Source organism: Diabrotica virgifera, chromosome 6 (assembly GCF_917563875.1).
Source record: "Diabrotica virgifera virgifera chromosome 6, PGI_DIABVI_V3a".
In the NCBI taxonomy this organism is placed as follows: Eukaryota; Metazoa; Arthropoda; class Insecta; order Coleoptera; family Chrysomelidae; genus Diabrotica; species Diabrotica virgifera.
Window position 1 is genome coordinate 215,222,255 of NC_065448.1, and position 24,607 is coordinate 215,246,861.

The 24,607-nt window shown below is 32.2% G+C and overlaps 1 protein-coding gene across 1 annotated transcript in view; it reads right to left on the reverse strand.

Moving 5' to 3' along the window:
* Positions 1-24,607, reverse strand: part of LOC114336142 (XK-related protein 6-like) — a 67,808-nt gene that overhangs the window by 19,136 nt on the left and 24,065 nt on the right. The window lies entirely within an intron of this gene.

Here is a 24,607-nt window from a genome sequence, read left to right on the forward strand (position 1 = left end):
AAATAGATGTTTAAATATTAAAAAATAGATAATTATAGTAATAATTATATAGGGTGTCCAAAAGTAGCGGGATGGTCGAGATATCCCAAAAGTAGCGGGCAGTCGAATATCTCGCAAAATATACATCGGATCAAAAAACTGAATAAAACGTTTTCAATATTTTTCAAAAATCTATCGAATGACACCAAACACGACACCCCCTCCACATCCTGGAGGTGAGTTGGGGGGTAACTTTAAAATCGTAAACAGGAACCCCCATGTTTTATTACATATTTGAATACCTTATAAAAAAGTAACATTTATTCGAGACATTTTTTAGATTTGTTGATAGATGGCGCTAATAAATCGTATTTTTCCAATTACAGCGCCATCTATCAACAATTCTAAAAAATGTCTCAAATAATTATTCCTTATTTATTCATGAGGAATTCAAATTTGCAATAAAAACGGGGATTCCTATTTAATGTTTTAAAGTTACCCCCACCCCCTTTATGGGATGGAGTGGGGGTCGTGTTTACTGTTATTCGATAGGTTTTTAAAAAATATTGAACACGTGTTTTTTGGTTTTTACTTGGAAGTGTAGTTAGAGATATTAAACCGTTTCTATAATTTATCTAGGGTATCAGGATAAATAGTTATTTCCCTTTATAGCGCCATCTATCCACAATTCGAAAAAATAGCTCGAATAAAAGTTACTTATTTTACTTATTTAATAAAAAAATGTGGGTTCCTATTTAAGATTTTAAAAAGTTCCCCCCCAGAGGGGGAAAAATAGATAAGATAGAACTTTTGGGACACCCTATATAATTATTACTATTATATCTTATTTTTTAATATTTAAACATCTATTCTTATGTAAAATCATCCAATAAACACGATGGTTTAATTATTTTTCCGCTAGCTATTGTAGTTTTCGAGAAAATTGCGGAAAATCTCTATTTTCCCATTTTACCGGATTTCTCGGCATTTTCTCGCAAAACTGATTTCAGATTCTGATTCCTGAGGGTCGAAAACATGGATGCAAAAGGTTTTCGTCTTCTCTGCCAATTTTGAGCAGTTGAGAATATTTTAGTGGACTAATAACGAGGCGTCAGACCTAACGGTATACATTCTGCACCGTTCTAGAAGTTTGTACGGAACAAGTTTGGCCTCCAGATTATTATTTTTATATTTGATTTTACATTACTAAAATGGTTTTAATATTGTGAAGTTGGTACTAGAATTATTTTAGAAATCTTGCGACAGGTTGGACAAGAGATCTGCTTTAATTCACTCTTTCAGTGAAGTCACCAGCACAATTAACACTAAGTTTATTAAACAGAACAAATGTAAACTTTTCAGTATACAGTGAGGAGTTGAGTGCAATGTTGCTAGATCTATTAATTTTTTGGGATTCCAATACTGTACCTATATTATAAAATGTGTTCTAAAAATAAGGCAGACATGAATATTACTCTCTCGAGACTAATTAAATTAATAATAGCTCTTTATCAAAAGTATTACAATAATAATTATTACACCTCATATTTTTTTCTTTAATCCTATTACAAAAATTATAGTCATTGTTTGCATGGAGGTACATACATTGCCTGCTATTGCATTCATAACAAAATGTTTTTATTCCCTACGGGATCATGTTTGTCTGTTACTAAAAAATGTAAAACAGTTTGCGTTTGGCACGTGGAATTTTTTCCCTTTCATTAAATAATTGATGGTAATAACTGCTTAATTATGTATGCGAGAAAAACAGCCTCGTTAGTTTCGGTATATTATCTTGAAAGTACACTATAATCATATACATAATCCTAACATCTTGCTGTTGTCTCCGTGTTTATTTACAACTTACAAGGTAACCAATAAAATTTGAATAAAATAAAGCTCAGAAACTGTTTACAGGTTGAATGTAAACAGATTATGCACCAAATCGAATGTCTGGATTTGTAAGAAATCACAATTGTCCAGAAAGCCACTGCGCATCCGCTAGGAAAAATATTCTAATTCGGATTTTTTGAACAGTCTTACTCAAAAAGGACTCCTTTTAACAAATGTGCATGTTGCCAGGGCCAAAAGGTGGTCAAAAATTTTTTAAACTTTTTTTTGTTTTTTTCCTAAAATTATTTTTTTTCCATGGAAAAAAGGTTTTTTCGGTTTTCTGGATCATTCCAAACAGAAAAGGTCTTTAGTGACTTTCCTCTAAAAATGATAGTTTTTGACATATAAGCGCTTAAACACGAAATCAGCCATTTTTAACCCTCAGAAACTATGTGAAAAACTGAAAATTTGAATGTTGCCAAGGCAGGTAGATATTCTATAAACATCGATTGATGAAATCCCGAAGAGTTTTTTGCAATACAATATTCAAAACTCCTTTGTTTTTTAATTGCTAATCAAGCGTGCGCGACACTATTTTCCACCGACAGTATGGTGCAAATGAAAGGAATAAATTCATTATTTCGTAAACCGGCGACTTTAAAGAAAATTCCCGAAATAGGTCGATTTTTATTTTTAAGTTATGATATTGTGGCATATATGGTATACTAGTGACGTCATCCATCTGGACCTGATGATGTAATCGATGATTTTTTTAAATGAGAATAGGGGTCGTGTGCTAGCTCATTTGAAAGGTTCTTCAATTCTCTATTCAGTAATATAAACATTTACATAATTATTTATAGCGGGTGTCCAAAATTTTTTTATTAAATTAAATTATTTGACAAAAAGAGAAGTAGAAGGACACCCTGTATAAATAATTATGTAAATGTTTACATTACTGAATAGAGAATTGAAGAACATTTCAAATGAGCTACCACACGACCCCTATTCTTATTTAAAAAAATCATCGATTACGTCATCACGCCCAGACGGATGACGTCACTAGTATACCATATATGCCACAATATCATAACTTAAAAATAAAAATCGACCTGTTTCGGGATTTTTCCTTAAAGTCGCCGGTTTACGAAGTAACGAATTTATTCCTTTCATTTGCACCATACTGTCGGTGGAACATAGTGTCGCGCACGCTTGATTAGCAATTAAAAAACTTTTGAGTTTTGAAAATTTTATTGCAAAAATCTCTTCGGGATTTCATCAATCGATGTTTAAAATATATCCACCTACCTTGGCAACATTGGCAGTTTTTCACATAGTTTTTGAGGGTTAAAAATGGCCGATTTCGCAATTTTTCAAATTTTAATCGCTTATATCACAAAAACTGTCATTTTTAGAGAAAAGTCACTAAAGACCTTTTCTGTTTGGAATGATCCAAAAAACCAAAAAACTATTTTCCATGCAAAAAAAATTATTTTAGGAAAAAAACAAAAAAAAAACGTTTAAAAATTTTTTGACCACCTTTTGGTCCTGACAACATGCAAATTTGTTAAAAGGAGTCCTTTTTGAGTAAGATTGTGCAAAAAATCCGAATTAGAATATTTTTCCTAGCGGATGCGCAGTGGCTTTCTGGACTACAATGAAATAGCGAGTTAATAAAAAAAAAACAGTTTAGTCAACGGGTAATATAAGAACTATAAGCCATTTAGCAGTATAAAGTCTGTTTTAGACTATAACATAAAATGATTTTTCGTTATACTCTCACATTTGTTCTTTTAAGGTTAAATTTTCTTTTAAGAAATGTTGCAATGGAAGCAGCTGATAATAATAGAGTTTTCTTATCCATCATATAAAATATATCTTTGTAATATAAAATATCAAAGATAAAACTAACTAGTTAAATGTTGAGAAAAGTGAGGTTAAAATATTCTTAAAAGAAAATAAGAAGAAGAAAATTGAGGTCAACAGTACATGTACCATCACAAAAATATAAAAAAGTACTTTTTTAGGATGTAATGCGCAGAATCACATAACATATTTTGATACCAAAATGCGACAATGTAATACACAAAACTTCTTGTATGAATATTGTACACAATCATTTCATGTAAGTTTTTGTTATACCATTTTCTTATGTTATAGTCATTTTATACGGCGTTTAGCGGTTTTTTATTCTTATCACAGTTTTTCAAAGTTTTTTATAAATTAAATATATGAGCTTAAATGTAATGTTTTAGTCTTATCATTTTATGTTATAGTCTAAAACAGACTTTAGTATTACGGATAAAAATCATCTGACACGAGGTCGAGTTAGTTATTATAGTCAAAAAACGGAAGATTGCCAATAGGATAATATCTAAGACCAAAGGGCTTAAGAACAAAGAACAAATAACACTGAAGATGGGAATGTTATTTATAGTACAAGTTACAGTTCAAGTTGATTCTCAGTTAGAGTTGACTATTCCTAGTTCGAGTCAACTCCACCTATAACGAGCAGTACTTAAGAGTTGATTTGAAAAATTTAACTCAACTTTTATTAATAGTTGAAGTATATCTTCCTAACCCTTGTTAGTAAAAGTAGATCGCGGAAAAAATATAATCAACTCTTACAAAGCTTTAGTTTGAGCGGATTATCCCTGGATCGATTCAGTAAATGTAGATTATACGAGTATTTATAATCTCACGTGCTTTTTTGATGAGTGCGCGTCTCTTTGTTTTGACATTTAATTTCTAGAATCGGTTGTTTGTGTGAATCAACTCTTAAGCGCTGGTTTCCTCGAAAGCGGTGCCGACAAACTGCGACCTTAACACTGCGATGAATGACGTCATAAAAAACTGTACCATGCAAAATAATAGCGGTGGTTTCCAAGGATGCGTTGGAAGCCACCGCTTGCTGAGTTTGCACATTCCATTGCCGCAGTGAAGAACCTTGAATTTTTCACCGTAATCTGACGTAATTCATCGCAGTGCTACGGTCGGTCGCAGTTTGTCGGTGCCGCTTTCGAGGAAACCAGCGCTTTACTAAATGGCTTCAGAACAACATTACTAAATGGCATTGGGAAAAGTATACTTTTTCTAATTGGAGTCTACTTTTACTAGTAAATGTTAAATAAAAATCTTCATTTAATATTATAATCAACTTTTACTAAAACCAGCCGTTTGAGTTGACTGGAACTAGGAATAGTCAACTCCAACCGGATAATCAACTTGAACTGTAACATACACACGTATACAATAGGTACAGGACTGGACCTAACACCCTCCCTAGTGGCACGCCAGCTTTGATAAACGGAGTATACTTCTTGCTTCTTTCAAAGTAAAGCAAGGAGAAGTGTACACCGATTTAAGGGAGATCAAAGCTGGCGTGGCCCAAGGGAGCGTATTAGGTCCGGTCCTGTACCTATTGTATAGGGTGAGGCAGATAAAGGGCCTATTAGAAATATCTCGAGAACTAAAGGTAACTGAATTATGAAAATTGGAATAATGGGGTTTTGAAGTCTGATCTATTTAATGAAAATATTTTCATCTACTTGGTACTTCCGGTTATACCGGAAGTTGCTTATAACTTCGTTTTTATAAAATGGGACACCCTGTATATTTTGACATTTTTGGATTCTCCTCGATTTCTTCTTTCTTAAAATATAATGTTTTGTAACATTATACAGGGTAGGTTAAAAGATAATTACGTTTTCTTATTAATTTCGTAGCAATATTCACACCCTGTAGGATTGTAGTAGTTTGACATAATAAATTCTACTTATATTCAAATGATTTTCAATATAGTCTACTATTATTAACAATTACTAGTATAGCTCAATTTTTAATTTTAGTATACATGGTGGGTCTAAACTCGGAATGAGTATTTTCTGAGTTTTCTTAAATGGAACACCCTATATTTTAGTATTGTAATGAAATGATATTTCATGCTTCTGTTTTATTTCTTAAGCATTCCCTATACCTAACGGCTTTAATTTGTGCTTAATTGTTAATCGCACCAATAATCTTAACTTCGATGGTATTTTGACAGTTCAACGATTATTGGCAATTTTAAGTATCAGTCTAGATTAATATGTATTTATTTCCAAAAAATTATTTGTGATTGGATATTTTCACGGCCAACCTAATACAATTTCACATATTTTGTGTTGCAATTAATGTTTTGCTTGAATCACCAATAACTCACAAATTAAAGCAGTTAGGTATAGGGAGTGCTTAAGTAATTAAAATGTACCTTAAAACAACATTTCATTACAATACTAAAATACAGGGTATTCCATTTAAGAAAACTCAGAAAATACTCATTCCGTGTTTCGACCAACCCTGTATACTAAAACGAAAAATTTAGCTATACTAATAATTGTTAACAATAGAAGACTATATTAAAAATCATTTGAACATAAATAGAATTTATTATGTCAAACTACTACAAGCCTACAGGGTGTGAATGTTGCTACGAAATTAATAAGGAAACGTAATTATCTTTTAACCTACCCTGTATAATATTACAAAACCTTATATTTAAAGAAAGAAAAAATCGAGGAGAATCCAAAAATGTAAAAATATACAGGGTGTCCTATTTAAAAAAACGAAGTTACAATCAACTTCCTGTATAATCGGAAGTAGCAAAGAGACCAAAATATCTTCATTAAATAGTTCACACCTCAAAACCCCTGTATAACAATTTTCATGATTTTCTTACCTTTAGTTCTCGAGATATTTCTAATAGGCCCTTTATCTGCCTCACCCTGTATACGTGTGACATTCCAGAGCTAGAACAAAACACTATTGCCAACTTCGCGGATGATATAGCCATACTAGCGATAGGAGACACCAGTGAAGATGCGACTGATAAGCTGCATCTATCAGTAAATACAATACATACATGGACCAGAAAATGGCGAATAAAATTAAATGACACTAAATCTGCACACATTAATTTAACAAATAAAACAATTGAAAATTTTCCACTTAGAATAAATAATACCCAAGTTCCTTATGCAACATCAGCAAAATACTTGAGACATTACCCTAGACGCGAGGCTGCGTTAGAAAGTCCATGTCAAAAAGAAAGGACGGAAAATTAATATTAGATATAAGAAATTGTACTGGCTGATTAAAAGAAATTCAACATTAACCATTCACAATAAATTATTCATTTACAAGCAAGTACTGAGGCTAGTATGGGTATATGGGTGCCAACTCTGGGACTGTACCAAAGCTAGTAATATACACATTATCCAGAGATTTCAAGAGAAACATTATTAATGTTCCTTGATATATCCGTAACAGCAACCTTCACGAGGACCTGGATATGGAGACTTTGACCGAAGTAATCAAGAGGACAGCAGCAAGTCATGAGCAGAGGCTGCATAGTCATAGGCAGCATAAGGAAGAAACCATTTGAGTTAGTGTAAATGTGTAACAGTTTAGTGAAAAAAGCAGAGCATAGTGCTGTGATGTTATTGCATGTTAGTTGTAGTCCATTAGGGTATGCCGTTAGATTTCAGTATTTGTTGTTTAGTAATGTAAGTCAGGAAAGAACTGATAATTGGCCATATGATGTGACCAAATCGCAGTAATACAAACACCGCACAGGTGTTATAAATAAAAACGAACGATTGTCAACAGTACAACATTTAAGACCAAAGGACTTAAGAACAAATAACACCGGAGATGGGAATGTTATTTCTGTAGTGGTATGGCAAAACTTGATATGTCCGAATTTTGCCAAAATGAGATTATTTGCTTGATATGATATTTAGTAATATTTCTTCATGTTGGTAGAATTCGGTATGTCTATGGTGAAGGTAAAATCCTTAAAAATATGTCAGCATGTGAATTGATATTTATAATTTGTTTAAAAAAATGTTTAAATCAATTACAAATTAGGACTAAGTTTCACATGGGCGACCTCTTGAACCTTACCCTGGGGTACCTCATGAAAATTGTTCGGATAAATCGAACATTTAAAACTATTAAAAATATTTTTAATTTACTAATACATAATTCTATCTCTGACAACACTGCCATCAATGTAAATATATGTACAAAGGACAAAAGTGTTCGGTGTTCAGACTTTCCAAGTACCATAGGCATCCGCCTACCCTCAGTGTGTTTTAAGATGAGGTCGATGCAACATCGCTGTTGCGCCTCACCAAATCCGTCAAACATAAAGTGTGAATAAAGACATGGACGAAGCTACTTATCTTTCTCAAAATATCCGTCAGGGATAGAGTGAGTTAAGACGAGGTAGATGCAACATCCATGTAGAGTCTCAACAGATCCGTTAAGGATTCTACGCCACTTAAAAGAGTAAATTAAGACGTGGTCCAAACAACATCTCTGTTTGGCATTTCTCACAGATTCGTCAAGGATCTGACTGTACACTGTATATTTACTCCACATAGCCTGCAATCTGTCAAAGAGTGTCCACTTTTGTATAAAAGCAATAAATACAAAGTTGTTAGTAGTGCTGTTTGTGTAAATAAGTGTTAGAAGGTCGAATCTTTTGCTGGTAGCCTAAACCCAACCAACGTTGCCACGTTCTCCTCACACCCCTACAGCCAGGATCTGTGTGTCAGTGATTTTTGATAGACAAGAGTGCGCATAGACAATCAAAAGACTTTAACTTAAGTACTTGTGATTATTGTATTTTGTTTCTATGTATGAAACTTCTCTTTACTTACTAATTTGTTGTGCTCCATTTTGTGTTTTCTCTGTAATAAATTGTTAGTGTCTTTGAAAATGCTTCTTGAACCAGTAGTGTTAAGATATCCCTATATTACAGGTAAAGTCTTATATTTTGCAACCAGCAACATATTTTATATTTTACGTCTCTCCCTCTCTCTTTTGGGGCGTTCTTCATGTTCGTCCTATTGTTGTAAATATTATTTACATCTCAAAAAAAGTGATTATGCAAAAAATCTCATGGGAATATAATATTTCCGATCAAATCCGAGCTTTTCGCCTTGTCTATAAGGAAAAATAAGCTTTCACGGTCAAACAGCAATCTAGTAACGATAACGACTATCGCAAAATTAAATGTACATAAATACCAAACACCCAATTTAAACAGTCTTAAGGTCAATTAGTGTTTTATTGATGTTAACGATTATTTGATAATTTAAAAATACCAATGTTATAGTTTTATGAGTGTAAGACGTCCAATAAAAAAATGTAATAAAGAAAACGATTACTTGATGTCAAAGGCCAAAGCGACTACTTTTGAAAATAAAAACACCATCGGAAGAAAATTGAATTTCTTGAAGAAACTTGAAGAAAAAGTTGAAGTTTTCTTGAAACAATCTTTATAGCAAATTATTGATACATATATTAATATGTAAGGACCAACAGAATTCTTGAACGCAATGTCGACTACTATGCTGTCTTTAAAACGCGGAAGTAATTCAAGTTTACCGCGCCGTAATGCTTGTTTGTAATTGGTCCAACCGCAGGCAAGTTTACTCCACTAAATTATGAAATTTTGACACTACTAACATTTATGAAATTTTGACACTATTGGCATTTCATAGGTTAATTCAGTTATATCGGCGATTTTTTGTGTTTTCTACGTTATTCCTAATCAACTGATTTATTCAAACTAGAAAAAAATCAGGCTTTTTTTTTAAATTAGTTTGTTTGGTTCTTAAACTTTCACCCTCTATACAACTCTAATAAGAATTTTACAAATTAGACTAATAAATGACATATTTATTTTTTTCCAACACGATTACTTAATTTTTACTTACCTAATTTTATTTAAAAAAAATCAAATTTGTCTAGAAATTTAAAAGTTTAGCAGACTGAACCACAGATTTAAAAAATGTGATTTTTCTTGCATAAAATTAAAAATATTTGAACAATTATTTAATTTATACGTATTTTAAGTAATACAACCCTTTTGCCAATTTGGACAATTTCAGATGATATAAGTTGTTTTGAATAATAGTAAAACATCGTCCTGTATAATATTTGTTTAGTAATTCATCGTTACTTCGTTTTATTAAAGCCTCAGAATTTTGATTCAAAAGAAACAAATACAGTTTAGTCTTCTTTAAATTAACGAAAAGACAATACATAGACCATTAAAATAAACGAATTTATTTTAATTTTTAAAGAACAAATCCATACGAAATTAGTCCGTTGTTTTATTCCTTTCTTTCGTAGATTGTGGATAAACTGAATATTTCGATTATTTTTTTCAAGATCTGACTCGCTAAACAATTTGACCGGCGAATGTTTGCGAAAAATATAAAAATATGAAATTGGAATGTCTATTTTTAACATTTTTAGCCGATGTGCTATCATACCAGTATTTAGCGCAATGCTCGAGAAAAAATTACCGTGTTTACAATGGACTGCTAAAAATAAAAGTTTTTAAGTGAAAATGACGTAAACCATTTAAGACTTACATGTTTTTTTAAATACCTTCCATTAATGCACTGGTCTGGTAGAATAATACAATTTAATTCGTTCTTTATCAATATCTAAAAAAACTGCATGTCACTTCCGGATAAACCAATAGTTAAGGATGTTATTAGTATTCAGATAAAAATTTTGTTCTAAAAATTTTTGGTCATTTCAAATAGATCAAAAAGGAGAAAAAATACCTAGCAAATACTTAGACGAGGCTATGCCATTATGCCATTTTACGAATCGATAGAGTAGGATTTGATTCTATTTTTTTTTAATTTAATTTTATTTAAATTTATTAGAAAAACAAGTAATAGGACTTCGTAAGTCCTGGGTGTTCACCCAGTCGTCGAAAGTAGAACCGGAAGTCGATATTTGAACTCTTTGTGTAACTTTGCGTCGATTGATATACGATTTCACTAATTTTGAATCATTTTTACTAAACTTTTGGACATAATTGTTTAAACGGAAATGACTTCTAAACCGGAACTAAAGATTCAAGCTCGACTTTTCAATACGCTTCGATTGATATCTCACATGTACTATTTCTGCGACTATAATATAGCACTTCCGGTTAAAACTTTTTAACCGGAAATTATATAAAAACCAAATGTATATATTTGTTCTCATCTTGTCGAATCACGTCGAATAATATATCGCTTATACTATTTCGGTGACTTTAAAATGGTACTTTCGGTTGCAACACTAAAACCGAAAGTTCAATGTCAAATTTCTAACCTTTAAAACCATCCTTGGGTTATAACCTTTTATTCGACACCTCACTTGTCATTCTACCTGTATTAATAACGGAGGAGTTATATTCGCGGACGGAAGGACAGACAGTCATGAAACTGGAAGTATATATTTGTTCTCGTCTTACTAAGGCGCTTCGAATAATATTCGCTTGTACTATTCCGATGACTTTAAAACAGTACTTCCGGTTGGGTTTCTAAAACCGGAAGTCCTAGGTCAAAAATCTCACCTTTAGTACCATCCTTGGATTATAAGCTTTCATTCCACACCTCATTTGTCATTCTTCTTGGAGCTGTGTTTACGGACGGACAGATGGACGGACGGACGTGGATAATTCAACGTTTTCACATTTTTTCAAAATTTTAGTGAAAACAAAAAACGAAACTCTAAATTTCCTTTACTTTTTTCTTATCTCATATGGAATTATCAGTACACAAAAAGGGATAAGGGAAAAATCGTGGTTAAACTACTAGACAAGTGGATATAGTTTAACATTTTAATACATCGCAAAATGTAGTCTCTCGGTTATTTAATCGTTACAACAAAATTAAAAATTTTGCACAATGGGTCAAACCTGAAAGACAGAGTTATTACATCCCCCAGTAGCATTACATTAAATACTGATCATCTCCAAGACGTGCCTTCATTCGAGCAGGGATGAATTACATCCACATGTTAAATTTAATTCCAATTCCATTTAATTAATGTCGTATTATTTTTAAAGTTACATAGCTTAACAATTTAACTTAAAGGTCTTCAGACCTATCAACGTGGCTAGTTCCAACTACACTGGTCATTTCACACTGAGGATAGACATGACCGAAAACGTTTTGTGATGTTCTATAATCTATTTGGACAATTGTAATATTAAAAACTTCGTAATTTTACTGGGAACAAATTGTTCGCATGTACACACCAGAAAGACAATTTATTATTATTAACAGTCTTTCTCCAAATGCTTTAAAATGATACTTACTTATAGTATTTTTGTCAAAAAAATTTCTTGGGCAGAGAAAAACCTCCACCAAAAACATTAGCGTACATATTGGGTACCTATAGTCCTCCGGCCCGGGAGACATTTTGAAAATTTCATTTTGGCCCGCGCTTAAAAGTATTTGCCCACCCCTGCTTTAGACCCAAGGTTGCCACGTCTCCACACCTAGGATCTTCGTGTCAGTGAGTTTTAATGGACAAAAGTGCACATTTGAAAGACTCATTCGTAAGTAATATAGTAGTTTGTTTCTCTGTATGATCATTTGTTGTATTTACTTGTTAATACGCATTGTTTTTTCCTCTTTAATTCCTAGTTTGTTATGCTCCATTCTGTATTTTTTCTGTAATAAATTGCTAGTAAATACATTTGAAAAAGCTTTTTGAACAAGTAGTGTTTAAGACATCACTATTAGACTAGAGCCGCTATAGGTGAAATTTTTTTATCATTTTAGGCACGACGGGACCCTATAACTTAAATAGTAGAACCTAAAAGAAAACGTTTGAGCACTGTGCCGTCACTTTTCAGTGGCACATGCGTCTACAGTGGCGCATCAAACTTTCCACTTATGGACGGGATACATAAATTAAAAAATACCCATTACCAGAATTTATTTTTTTTCATTTTTTTAAGTTCTATGTGATTAAGACATAAGATTCATCGTAATTTTAACCCACCACCCCCTTCTCCCTGCCCCCACCATCAAAAATTTTATTTTTCGATTTTATTTTTTTTGGTGGGATGCAATCAATTTTAAAATTTCAAAAAATTCACACGCATAGTCAAGGCTTTTATAAAACACGTCTATTTTTTATAGACCTGTAGGTTGGGTGTACATAACCTCAAAAAAATTTTTTTTTGGAAAAAAGTATATAACTTTTTTTTGGGGATAGCTGCAGATCTAATTTTTTCTTAGTTTTGTGTATTTTATCAAACACTATATTTCTGATTTTTTTCAGATTTTTCTGTAACGCCGGCCACCTTCAAAAATCCAAAAAACTGTTTTAAGGGGGTTTTGGGGGGTTTGAACGTGTTTTTCTGATTTTTAAATATTCTAAAGGACTCAGTTACTTCAAGTTACATATAACCTATAAAAACAAAATTGATTTTATATATTATGACGTCTATAAAATAGGGAAAATCCCCCAAAACCCCCCAAAAACAGTTTTTTGGATTTTTCAAGGTGGGGAGCCTTACGGAAAAATCTGAAAAAAATTAAAAATATAGTGTTTGATAAAACACACAAGATTAAGAAAAAATTAGACCTGCAGCTATTCCTCAAAAAAAGTTATACGATATTTTGAAAAAAAAAAAATTTCTTTTAATTTTTTAAGGTTATGTACACTCTACCAATGGGTTTATAAAAAATAGGCATGATTTATAAAAGCCTCAGCTATGCGTGTGAATTTTTTGAAATTTTAAAATTGATTGCATCCCACCACAAAAAAATAAAAACGAAAAATGAAGTTTTTGATGGGGGGGGGCAGGGGGAAGGGGGGTGGTGGGTTAAAATTACGCTGAATCCTATGTGTTAATCACATAGAACTTAAAAAAATAAAAAAAAGTTAATTCTGTTAGTAAGGGAGGGTAACTTTTAATTTATTTATCCCGTCCATAAGTGGAAAGTTTGATGCGCCACTGTCGACGCATGTGGCACTGAAAAGTGACGGCACAGTGCTCAAACGTTTTCTTTTAGGTTCTACTATTTAAGTTATAGGGTCCCATCGTGCCTAAAATGATTAAGAAATTTCACCTATAGCGGCTCTTAGTCTATATATTACAGGTAAGAGTCTCATATTTTTCAACCAGCTACCAACATTTTTATATATCTCTCTCTCTTTTAGGACGTTCTTCATAATTGTGCGATTGTTGTAGATATTAATTATATCTCAACACCGGTTTAACAGTATTTCTCTTTCCTTTCTCAGCAACACCTTCATAATTTATGTTCTCTTCTAGTCCAGGGCGCATCTATTTTGAGATGGACGTTGAGAGGTGACTCATATTTTTTGCAGAAATTGCTTGCAATTAACTCATAAAAAAAGAGTTTAATAATAATTGAGTTATCCTCCCACTCAAAAGGGCCAGGAACATTGTTTAAATAATCAAAAAGTCAAAAAATGAAGGAAAAATCCAATGTTTTTCTTCGTTTTTTGATTATAACTTTCAAAGTATTCACTTCCGAGAAAAGTTGCACTAACATAAAAGTTGCGTAATTAAATTTCCTACAATATAGGATTAGTTAAAATTTTTAAAAATTGTCACCCTTGTTGCAAAACAGCAATAATTGCGAAAAAAAAACATAAAAAACGTAGGACCTTAATATTTTACCCAGAAAAACTTTATGATATAATAAAACAACACTGTAAATTTCAAAGATCGGTTCAATAGATTTTGCAAAATAAATTTTGCAATCCAGCTTTCGCAAAAAAAATTCATTTTTTCAAAATGTTTCAGGACTGAAAATAAAGCAGATATCAAGTTTAAACTTTTTTTACATATAGAAAAATACTGTACCTTTCATTTGCAATTTGCAAAATTAAAATCGGTTAACTACCACGGCGTCAGGATTTTTTTAAATAAACATTAATTTTTGGTGCTACTCGCAGGACAGCGGTGTTCGATTCACACAAGTTAATTTCCACCAACATTTTTTCCAATCTTTATCTAATATATTATTTTCTCACTCTATATTTTGTTGTATTTTAATATTTTAATTCCACAAAAATCAAACTAATTTGATTATTGTTTGTGAAATATTGTTTGAGTATAAAGATGTGGCTTTATCGTCGAATCCTGAAGATATCTTATACCGACCACATTACTAATGAGGGTGTTTTGCTGAGAATGAAAAAAGAAAAAGAGCTGTTAATCAAAATAAAAACAGCCAAAATCGAATACCTCGGTCACATCATGAGGAACAGTGAGAGATATGGACTGCTGCAACTGGTATTGCAGGGAAAAGTAGAGGGAAAGCGAGGACCAGGAAGGCGAAGGATTTCCTGGCTGAAAAATCTACGAACGTGGTTCAACACAACCACTACAAATCTTTTCAGAGCAGCAGTGTGCAAAGTGCAGATTGCCATGATGGTCGCCAACATCCGAAACGGGTAGGCACTACAAGAAGAAGAAATATTGTTTAAACAATTGCATATGTTTAGAAATAATATATTTTTATTCTGTAAGTTAAAATATATGAACAAAGAAAGTTTTTGCTAAAAAAAGTGTTATTTTAAAGGACAGAGTAGGTATGTGTTTTTATTTTGCAACAAATTTATTTATTTATATCGAAATGTACTAAAAATTAAAATTTACCAATAATTATCATAGGTCATTGGAATGCCCAATCAGAGCAAACTATCCGCTGTCCTGCGCGTAGCACCAAAAATTAATGTTTATTTAAAAAAATTCCTGACGCCGTTTTAGTTAACCGATTTTAATTTTGCATTTTCCAAATGAAAGGTACCTACAGTATTCTTCTATAATATGCAAAAAAAGTTTCAAACTTGCTATCTGCTTTATGTTCAGTCCTACAACATTTTGAAAAAATTAATTTTTTTTCCGAAAGCTGGATTGCAACATTTATTGAACCGATCTTAATGAAATTCACAGTATTCTTTTATTATATCATTATGGTTTTCTGGGTGAAATATGAATGTCCTAAGTGTAGCACAAATTGTTGAAAAACGTAAAATGCTAATACTTGTTTTTTTTATGATTTTTTCGCAATTATTGCTATTTTGCAACAAGGGTGACAATTTTTAGAATTTTTAAGCAATCCTACGTATATTGTAAAAAATTTAATTACGGAACTTTTATGTCAGTGCAACTTTTCTCGGAAATGAATACTTTTAAAGTTATAATCAAAAAACGAAGAAAAAAATCGAATTTTTCCTTCATTTTTTGACATTTTGATTATTTATACAATGTTCCGGACCTTTTTGAGTGGGAGGATAACTCAAATATTATTATATGAGTTATTTTCAAGCAATTTCTGCAAAAAAATATGAGTCACCTCTCAACGTCCAAATGTACTAATATTTTTACAGATGCGTCCTGGCCTATTCTATAACTTTGTCTTATACTTTCTGTACTGAATTTTTTTACGTCTTCCCTGATTTCTTTGGATATTCTTTTGTTCAGCTGTCTTAGGTCTTCAGAGTTTCGGTCATTCTGTTTTAACATTTTAACTTCAATTTTTGTTTCATCGGAGCGAGATTTTAAACAAACTATTAATTGTAATAATACATTAGTCCAACGTTCGAATGGTTGCGCAATTGTTTTTTAATAGTTGTTACTACCTTTAATATAACTAAATAAGAAATTAAAATATAATTATATTAAGAGGATCGGTACGTATTTTCGGCTGCAATGCTAATCAAATGGGGATTCATTTTTTTCGAATCCTGAGAAAACTAATAGGTATTTTTGAAAAATTTAAACGCAGAATGAAAGATTACGTTATTAGCGAGGGCCGAAAGTCCCTGAGCACTTCTATAATGTTTATTTTAATAAGTTACAGGGGTGAAAAACTAAGAGAAAATGTAGTGTGATTTTTAATTTCAAATATCTCATTAGAATATTCTAAGGGACTTTCGGCCCTCGATAATAATTTATTCTTTCATTTTGTGTTTAAATTTTTTTAAAATATTTATTAGTTTTTTCAGGATTCGAAAAAAATGGACACCATGTCCGTGGAAATCGAACATTCGCTATCTTTGTCATACAACGCACTCATTCGAATATAATGTTATGACAAGACTCAAGACAGTGACAAGTAGAGATGTGTCCGACTCGCTATTTTGGTACAGCAGTTCATTCTACTACTGCTTTTTAACGATTTTACGATGATAATAAAATCAACCGAAGAGTTGTTTATTAAATAGTATTGATAGTGTATTTGAAAAATAATAATTGATTTAAGGCGTACAATTAATAAAAAGTTATTTATTGTTTATATATTATTTATGGAAAATCCAAGTATTTCAAGTCATTAAATTTCAAATAAAAGTATTATTTTATAAGAGTTTGTTCCGATAACCGTATATAGGTACGAGTTTAGCTATAAAGTAAAGTGCCCATGGTGGCATAAAATGTAGTAAATGCTAATGCTTCAAGTACGTACTACATTTTTGAAGATTTCACTACACTTAAAAAGCATATTTGCTTTTCTCCGTAGTATTTGCTACTATTTACCAGCCTACATAGAAGAATGTACTACGCTTTTGAAGTATGTGCTTGTTTAATAGTATTTTGCTTCAGTTTAAGTAAAGTTGGTGGGTGGACGTCTTCGGCGTAGGTATTTTTTTGTTAAAATATAGAAGCATTTATGAAAAGATTTACAAACTAAGAAGAAGATTCTTAATTTTTGGGGTCATTCTTTTATCAAATAAAATTTAATAATTGTGAAGAAGATTAACAAAAAACAATTGTTCATTTTTATCCTCGCGTAACTCTTTTGTCGCTTCGGATCTGAGTCACTCATTTTTACTCATGTACAATTCTAATAATTTGGTAGGTACGTAAAAATGTGAATTCACAAATCACAAGCACATGGAAAACTAATTCCATCACGATTGGTGTAATGCAGACACGGCTGGCGCTACGCTTTGTAGTGATCATAGTAATAAATCATTTGATGTGAAGATGTGATCATTTGATATGAACACAAACATATCTACAATCGGCAAAAACTTCCAACAATCCAACATAATATAGTTTACACCTTTAAACGAGAATAAAATTTGATGAGAAAATTATTGGTTTACCGATAGATTTTATAGATCATATTATTTTCACTATAAATTTAAAATTAATTTGAAAAATACAAAAGTAATTAATTTGATTTATGTAAAAAAGTACTTACTTCAATTGAGCTAACCGTCTATTTCTTCGCTTTTCAGTAACACATTTCTTGTAACAACGTCCCATATTTTAATTTGCGCAAATAAAGGAATAAATAAAGTCTTTATAAATTAATTGAGTAATACTACATTTATACAACGCAGTTCTTCACATGTTCAAACCTTATCTAAGCTTTCCATGGTAACAGGACATTATTAAAATAAATTTACAATTTTTTTCCTTTTCGACTATTTGTATAGTATATAAATAATGGTAACCACTGAATACATAATTAGTGAAAAAATAATCCTATCATTTATACAAGTAAAGGTTATCCAAGAACATTCAAAAACTGAACGAAACCGAAATAACCATCTCTACCTTTCTAATGATAATGTCACTGTCAACCTAATGTTTACATCTGCAGTTTCCACACCAGTGACAATTTTACTACACGTAATTTGCCGTGTAGACAGAAAAAGTAGGGATAGCCGTAAAATATTTGCGAATTATGTACCCATAGCCTTAATGAGAATTGATTCACATTCCTACAACATAACAAGCTTAAACTGTTTAATAACTAAATTAATTAATAATTATACATGATTCTTGTAGTGCCAAGGATAATTATTATGGTGGCAAGGTGGTGAAGGTCGGAGTAATACTAAACTGATCTATTAGCTAAAAGTAGAAGACCATGATCGGGTAGAAAAATAATTTCTTGTGAAAGTGATGATCATTTTCGGGGCCGTTAAGAGTGTATAGGCCAGGGGTGGGCAAATACTTTTAAGCGCGGGCCAAAATGAAATTTTCAAAATGTCTCCCGGGCCGGAAGACTATACCCAGTATGTACAATAATGTTTTTGGTGGAGGTTTTTCTCTGCCCAAGAAATTTTTTTGACAAAGATACTAAAGTATCATTTTAAACCATTTGGAGAAAGACATTTGACTGTTAATAATAATAAATTTTCTTTCTGGTGTGTACATGCGAACAATCCCAGTAAAATTACGAAATTTTTAGTATGGTCCATTATACAGTGCGCTGGAATAAGTGTTACCCCTCCCTATTAACTTATATATTTTTAGCACATAAGCGAAACGCTCGGACAGGTCGATTTTTAAAACAGTCTTAGTATATTCTGGCATCAATGTTTCGAACTTTACGTAGGTAAACCCTCTTCAGGTGACAGGCTAAACTTTGATTTTTTTAAATGGGAAAGTACATCATGATACACCTCATTTAAAAGATTTTGAGATACTGATTACAAAATGTATAATACTTAAATCTTTCTTAAGAGCGTAAGCGTAAAATTTCGGTCGAACTATTTTTAAATGTATTCATTTTTTGCGGATCCTGAGAAAACTAATAAGTATTTTTAAAGATTTAAACGCAGAATGAAGATTTACATTATTACCGAGGGCTGAGCGTCCCTTAAAATAAACAAAAAGTTTCTTTTGAATTATCTATTTTAAGTTAAAAATCACTCTTAAGTGTCTATATTTTCACCCCTGTAACTTATTAAAATCATCATTAAAGAAGTTCCCAGGGACTTAAAACCCTCGGTAATACCGTAATCTTTCATAGTGAGTTTAAATTTTTTTAAAATACTTATTAGTTTTCTCAGGATCAGCAAAAAATGAATGCATTTAAAAATAATTCGACCTGAAATTTTGCGCCTACGCTCTCCACAAAGGATTTAAGTATTATACATTTTTGTAATCAGTATCTCAAAAGCTTTTAAACGAAGTGTCACATGATGTACTTTCCCATTAAAAAAATCAAAGTTATGACTTTCGCCTGAAGAGGGATCACGTAAAGTTCGAAACATTGATGGCAGAATATACTATGACTGTTTTAAAAATCGACCTGTCCGAGCGTTTTGCTTATGTGCTAAAAATAAATAAGTTAATAGGGAGGGGTAACACTTATTCCAGCGCACTGTATTAAGCCATAACAAGAATCTAGATAAAAAATGAACTTCAGAAATTCGATCAAGAATAGAGTAATCAAGAGCAGCCTTTTTGAAGGTGAGGAAATTTCTGAGTAACCAAAGATTCAATCTGCAAATCTAATATCGGATGGTAAAATGTTATGTCAAGTCAACCATCATAGACGAAATTCCAAGGAGACGACTGATCTGGTCTGGTCATGTACGACGTCAATGGACGACGACAGGCTGCCAAAACAAATTTTAAAATGGACACCAAGGGAAAGAAGGAAGAGAGGAACGCCGAAACAATCCTGGCTAGGCGCCATTCAGAAGGCAATGTCGGAAAGGAACCTTCACCTTGACGAATGCAACGACAGACGAAGCTGGAAACTGGCAACCGGAAGACGGAGAACGCTATAAAATATCGGGATAATAATAAAAATGTTGTCCACTCTTTTCTTTTTTATTGTATTTTTAATGCTGACTTAATGAAAAAGCTGCAAGCTTTTGAGATGTGGCTTTTTAGGGGAGTTATGAAAATACCATGGACCGATCATGTTACGAACGAAATGGTGTTGCATAGAATGCAAAAGGAACAGAGAACTTTTGACCATCATTAAAAGGAGAAAGACATAATTTAAAATTAAAAATCACACTAAATTTTCTCTTTTTTCCCCTCTGTGATAAACATTATAGAAGTTTTCAGGGACTTTCGGCCCTCGGTAATAATGTAATATTTCATTCTGCGTTTAAATTTTTCAAAAATACTTACTAGTTTTCTCAGGATTCGAAAAAAATGAATGCATTACGCTCTTAAAAAAATCGCTTGCGAGATTTCTCAATGGGCCGGATAAAGTAAGCAAAAGGGCCGGATCCGGCCCGCGGGCCGGCTTTTGCCCACCCCTGGTATAGGCAATTAAGTTGACTCGGTTGTTCTTTGGGCAATCCCGGGGATTTTACGCATTCGTCTCTAATCTTATAGATAGTTTTTGTAGCTGCCTAACGTAACGTAAAGTCATTTTCAAATTCCGTTGACATTAAAAAAAATAAAACAATGTTCACAAAATTACAAGTATGTAATATACAAATGTAAAAAACAATAAATGTGAAATCATGAAATTGTATGGTTTTAATTGCTTCTATTTAAATATAAAAATATTATTTTTGCTTAGTTTTAAATTTTTTATTTTTGTTTATACCTACTTTTTAGTTGTAAATTATTGTACCTATATCAGAATTCCAGTAAAATGTAAATTAGTTTGTTCATATTTATTTGAAAATTTTATTGAAATTAGGTCATTTGTTTATCTAGTTATTGTGGTGATCACTGTATTTCTTAAATAGAAGAATTGTTTGTTTTGTTTTATTAATAGAAAACTTAAAAAACAATCAAATTTTAGATCTATTATGAAGTTCCAATTTCCAATAACAAACAAAGAATAATTTTACTCAAATAGACTAAACCAATATAATCTTAAATGTTTATACAATACACGGGCGGTCCGCTGATGAAATAAAAGAAATAAAAAGATGAAATAAAATAAAAAAAAAAAGAAATAAAAGATGAAATCTGTGGTAGCAGGGTAAAATTTCTTAAGTCAGAAATCATCGTATTATATTCGATTCGAGAAATCGCAAGATTTGACTTATATTATTATTTCCACCGTATATTCTGTATGCTTTAATCGTTGTATATGAGTTTATTTACGGATTTACGGATTTTTACCCACAAATATAGATCGCAATCAATCCGTTTGTTCACTTAACTCAAAATGACCAAAACTTGACTTAAGAACTTTTACCCTGCTACCACAGAAATGTTGATTTGGTAGGTAATCGGGCAAGATGCGTCCTAACGTACGTATCAGAGCGTTACGTATCTCGATTATGCTTTAGTTCCACCATTAATGCGCATGCGTATATGTCAAAAAGATACGTTACGTTTACATATTTGTGTGCACAAAAACTCCCTAATATCTCGAACGTATCTATGAGAGGTCTATCTTTCTCCTAGAGAGTTCAGTTCAAGCAGCAAAAAGAAAAATTGGGAAGTCCAAGCTTTTTTCGAGTCTGATCTTAGTGCCGTTTCAGTGCCTTCATACAGAGGATCTGTTGTTCTGAAGCTATTTTCTTGTGGTATTTTTGTAAAATCTGTTATGCACAAAAACGGTTATAGATCCTTCATCATCACCAATCAGCCCTGACTTGTTCATTGTTGAACATAGACCTCCTCTAGATATTCACATCTATTTCTGGTCTGCTCCTCTGCTATCCAATCCATATAATCATCATCAATCAGCCTAGATTTGTCCATTGTTGAACATAGGCCTCCTCCAGCTATTTCCATCCTTTGTTGTGCGTCTCTGCTATCTAATTGGTCACAATATTTTGAGGCCGACGGTCCCTCGCGTTGGGGTCTTCATCGACTTCGCTTGTCTGCAACAGAGTCTCCACTCAAACAATTTTTTTGTTTATCTGTCGTATTTCATTCTTGCAACATGTCCCGCCCAACTTCAATTTTTGCCCAGTAATACGTTCGATAATATCTTTCACACCGGTTCGTCTACGAACTTTCTCATTTCTTACTCTATTTCTTAAGCTTATTCCAGGCATTGATATCTCCATCTTTCGTTGTGTGATTCTCAATTTTTCCGCTGATATTTTGTGAGAAATAAGGTTTCTGCTCCGATGGGAGAGCTGTTAGATCAAACTGGTTAAAAGCTTTCCTTTTTAAATTGATTGGTATATTTGTTTTAAACACGCTCATTTTACCGAATGCAGCCCAACCCAAACTTCCACACAATACAGATCCATAATTATCAATAATTTAGGATTATCAAAAATACCCATTTTAATTTAAAAAAAAATCACTTCTACGTTTAAACTACATATTATTAGTTATTTATGTATTAAGAGCGAAAAGTGATATCTGTCGGTTGGTTGAGAGTAAGAGTTACCGCTCGACGCGTAGCGGAGAGCGGTAATTACTCGAAAGCAATAATGTCACCTTGCGCTTGTAATACATACAACATTTTTTCTACAATCACTTAATAAAATGAAACTATTTTTAAATCATTAACTTTACTGTAACTATTTTATATCATTCATTATAATGTCATAACATTAACTTTTATATCTTTCAGTTTGAATGTTCAATGTGTTTGTATTGTATAGGTTGTACGGTTGGTACGGACGACAAGCGTAAAATCAAACTTTACGCGCTAGAGCCATAAAGTATTCTTTATCAAGTGATTGTAGAAAAAATATATTAACGTACAAATAAATATTAGAGTTAGAGACACTTTGTAAAAAGGAAATGACAATTTTCAAGTGACCTAATTTTTTAGCTCGTGCGCGTATTTATATAACTCGGGAAAAGAGTAAATTGTGGCCTGTTTAGAAAACTTCAACTTGAAACTAAGACGACAAATCTTAATTAATCCCGCCAATATAAAATAATATATCGCTCTACCGTTTAAAAAGATTATACAAATAGAAAGCAAGATATTATGAGATCAACTAGATACTAAAAATAGTACGTACACATACTATTAACTAATATATAATGTTACCGGCCAAGCCCGATTTCAGGACAAACTAGTTTGGCCTAGGCCAAACTAGTTTGTCCTAAGCGCGTTAGGATAAACTAGTATGGCCTAAGCCAAACTAGTTTGTCCTATCGCGCGTAGGCCAAACTAGTTTATCCTGATATAAAGACGCACACTTCAGGCCAAACTAGTTTGGCCTAGGCCAAACTAGTTTATTCTGAAGTGTATGTTTTTATATCAGGATAGACTAGTTTAGCCTAGTCTAAACCAATTTAATCTAGTGGAAAGTAATTGATTACAGACTGATTGCTGATTTAAACATAAGTTTAGAAGACACTATTAAGGGTTGTAAGACTTTTAAGTATTTAGGGTAAATGATAAACCGAGATGGCACTTGTATGAAATAGAAATGAAAATAGTACGGGAAAAACAAGCCACGAAAGCACTTCATGAAGTGATATGGAAGAACACTGTAACTAAAGAAAACAAAAAAGGATTTTTCAGGGCATAGTGCTGAATATTACCCTACAAGAGCGGAAGAATGGCCAGTGACAACAATAATACGAACTAAAATACGAACAGTTGAATTGGAGTTTGTGAGAAGGTGTCTAAAAATCACCAGGTAGGGTAGAATAAAAACAGAGGAAATATGAAACGGAATAGAAGTAGAATGAATGCTCAATTACAAAAAAGTTGTGGTAGTAAAAGTAAAGCCCTGAAATGGTAGGGGTATGTACAAAGAATTCCGGAGCACAGGTGGCCGAAAAGATTACTGGACTGCCAAAAAGCCAAGAAAAAGAATGTAATTCAGCGAACTAGTACCGCTTAATGTAAATAATAAATTGAATAAAATACTTTGTTCTTGGAAAAATAATCATTTTTATTAAAATTATAATTATTCGTTACAAACAAACAATAATATTGAGTTATATTCGCGGTCGGACGGACAGACGGACAAACAGCCTAGGTCAAATTTCTCACCTTTAGTACCAGCCTTGGATTATAAGCTTTCATTTGACACCTCATTTGTCATTATACCTGGTATAATGACGGAGGAGTTGAGTTCACGGACAGACGGACGAACGGACGGACAGACGTATGTGGATAATTCAACGTTTTCACATTTTTTCAAAATTGGTGAAAACAATATTAATTCGTACCCGATTTTATTCGTAAGTGTATCTTTTCTTTTAATTTTTGGAGAAAACCTCATAATTTTATTTATTATTTTTTATATCATTTAATTATACAAGAATATATTGATTTATAGCATGTATCAATATCTTCATTCGATATAT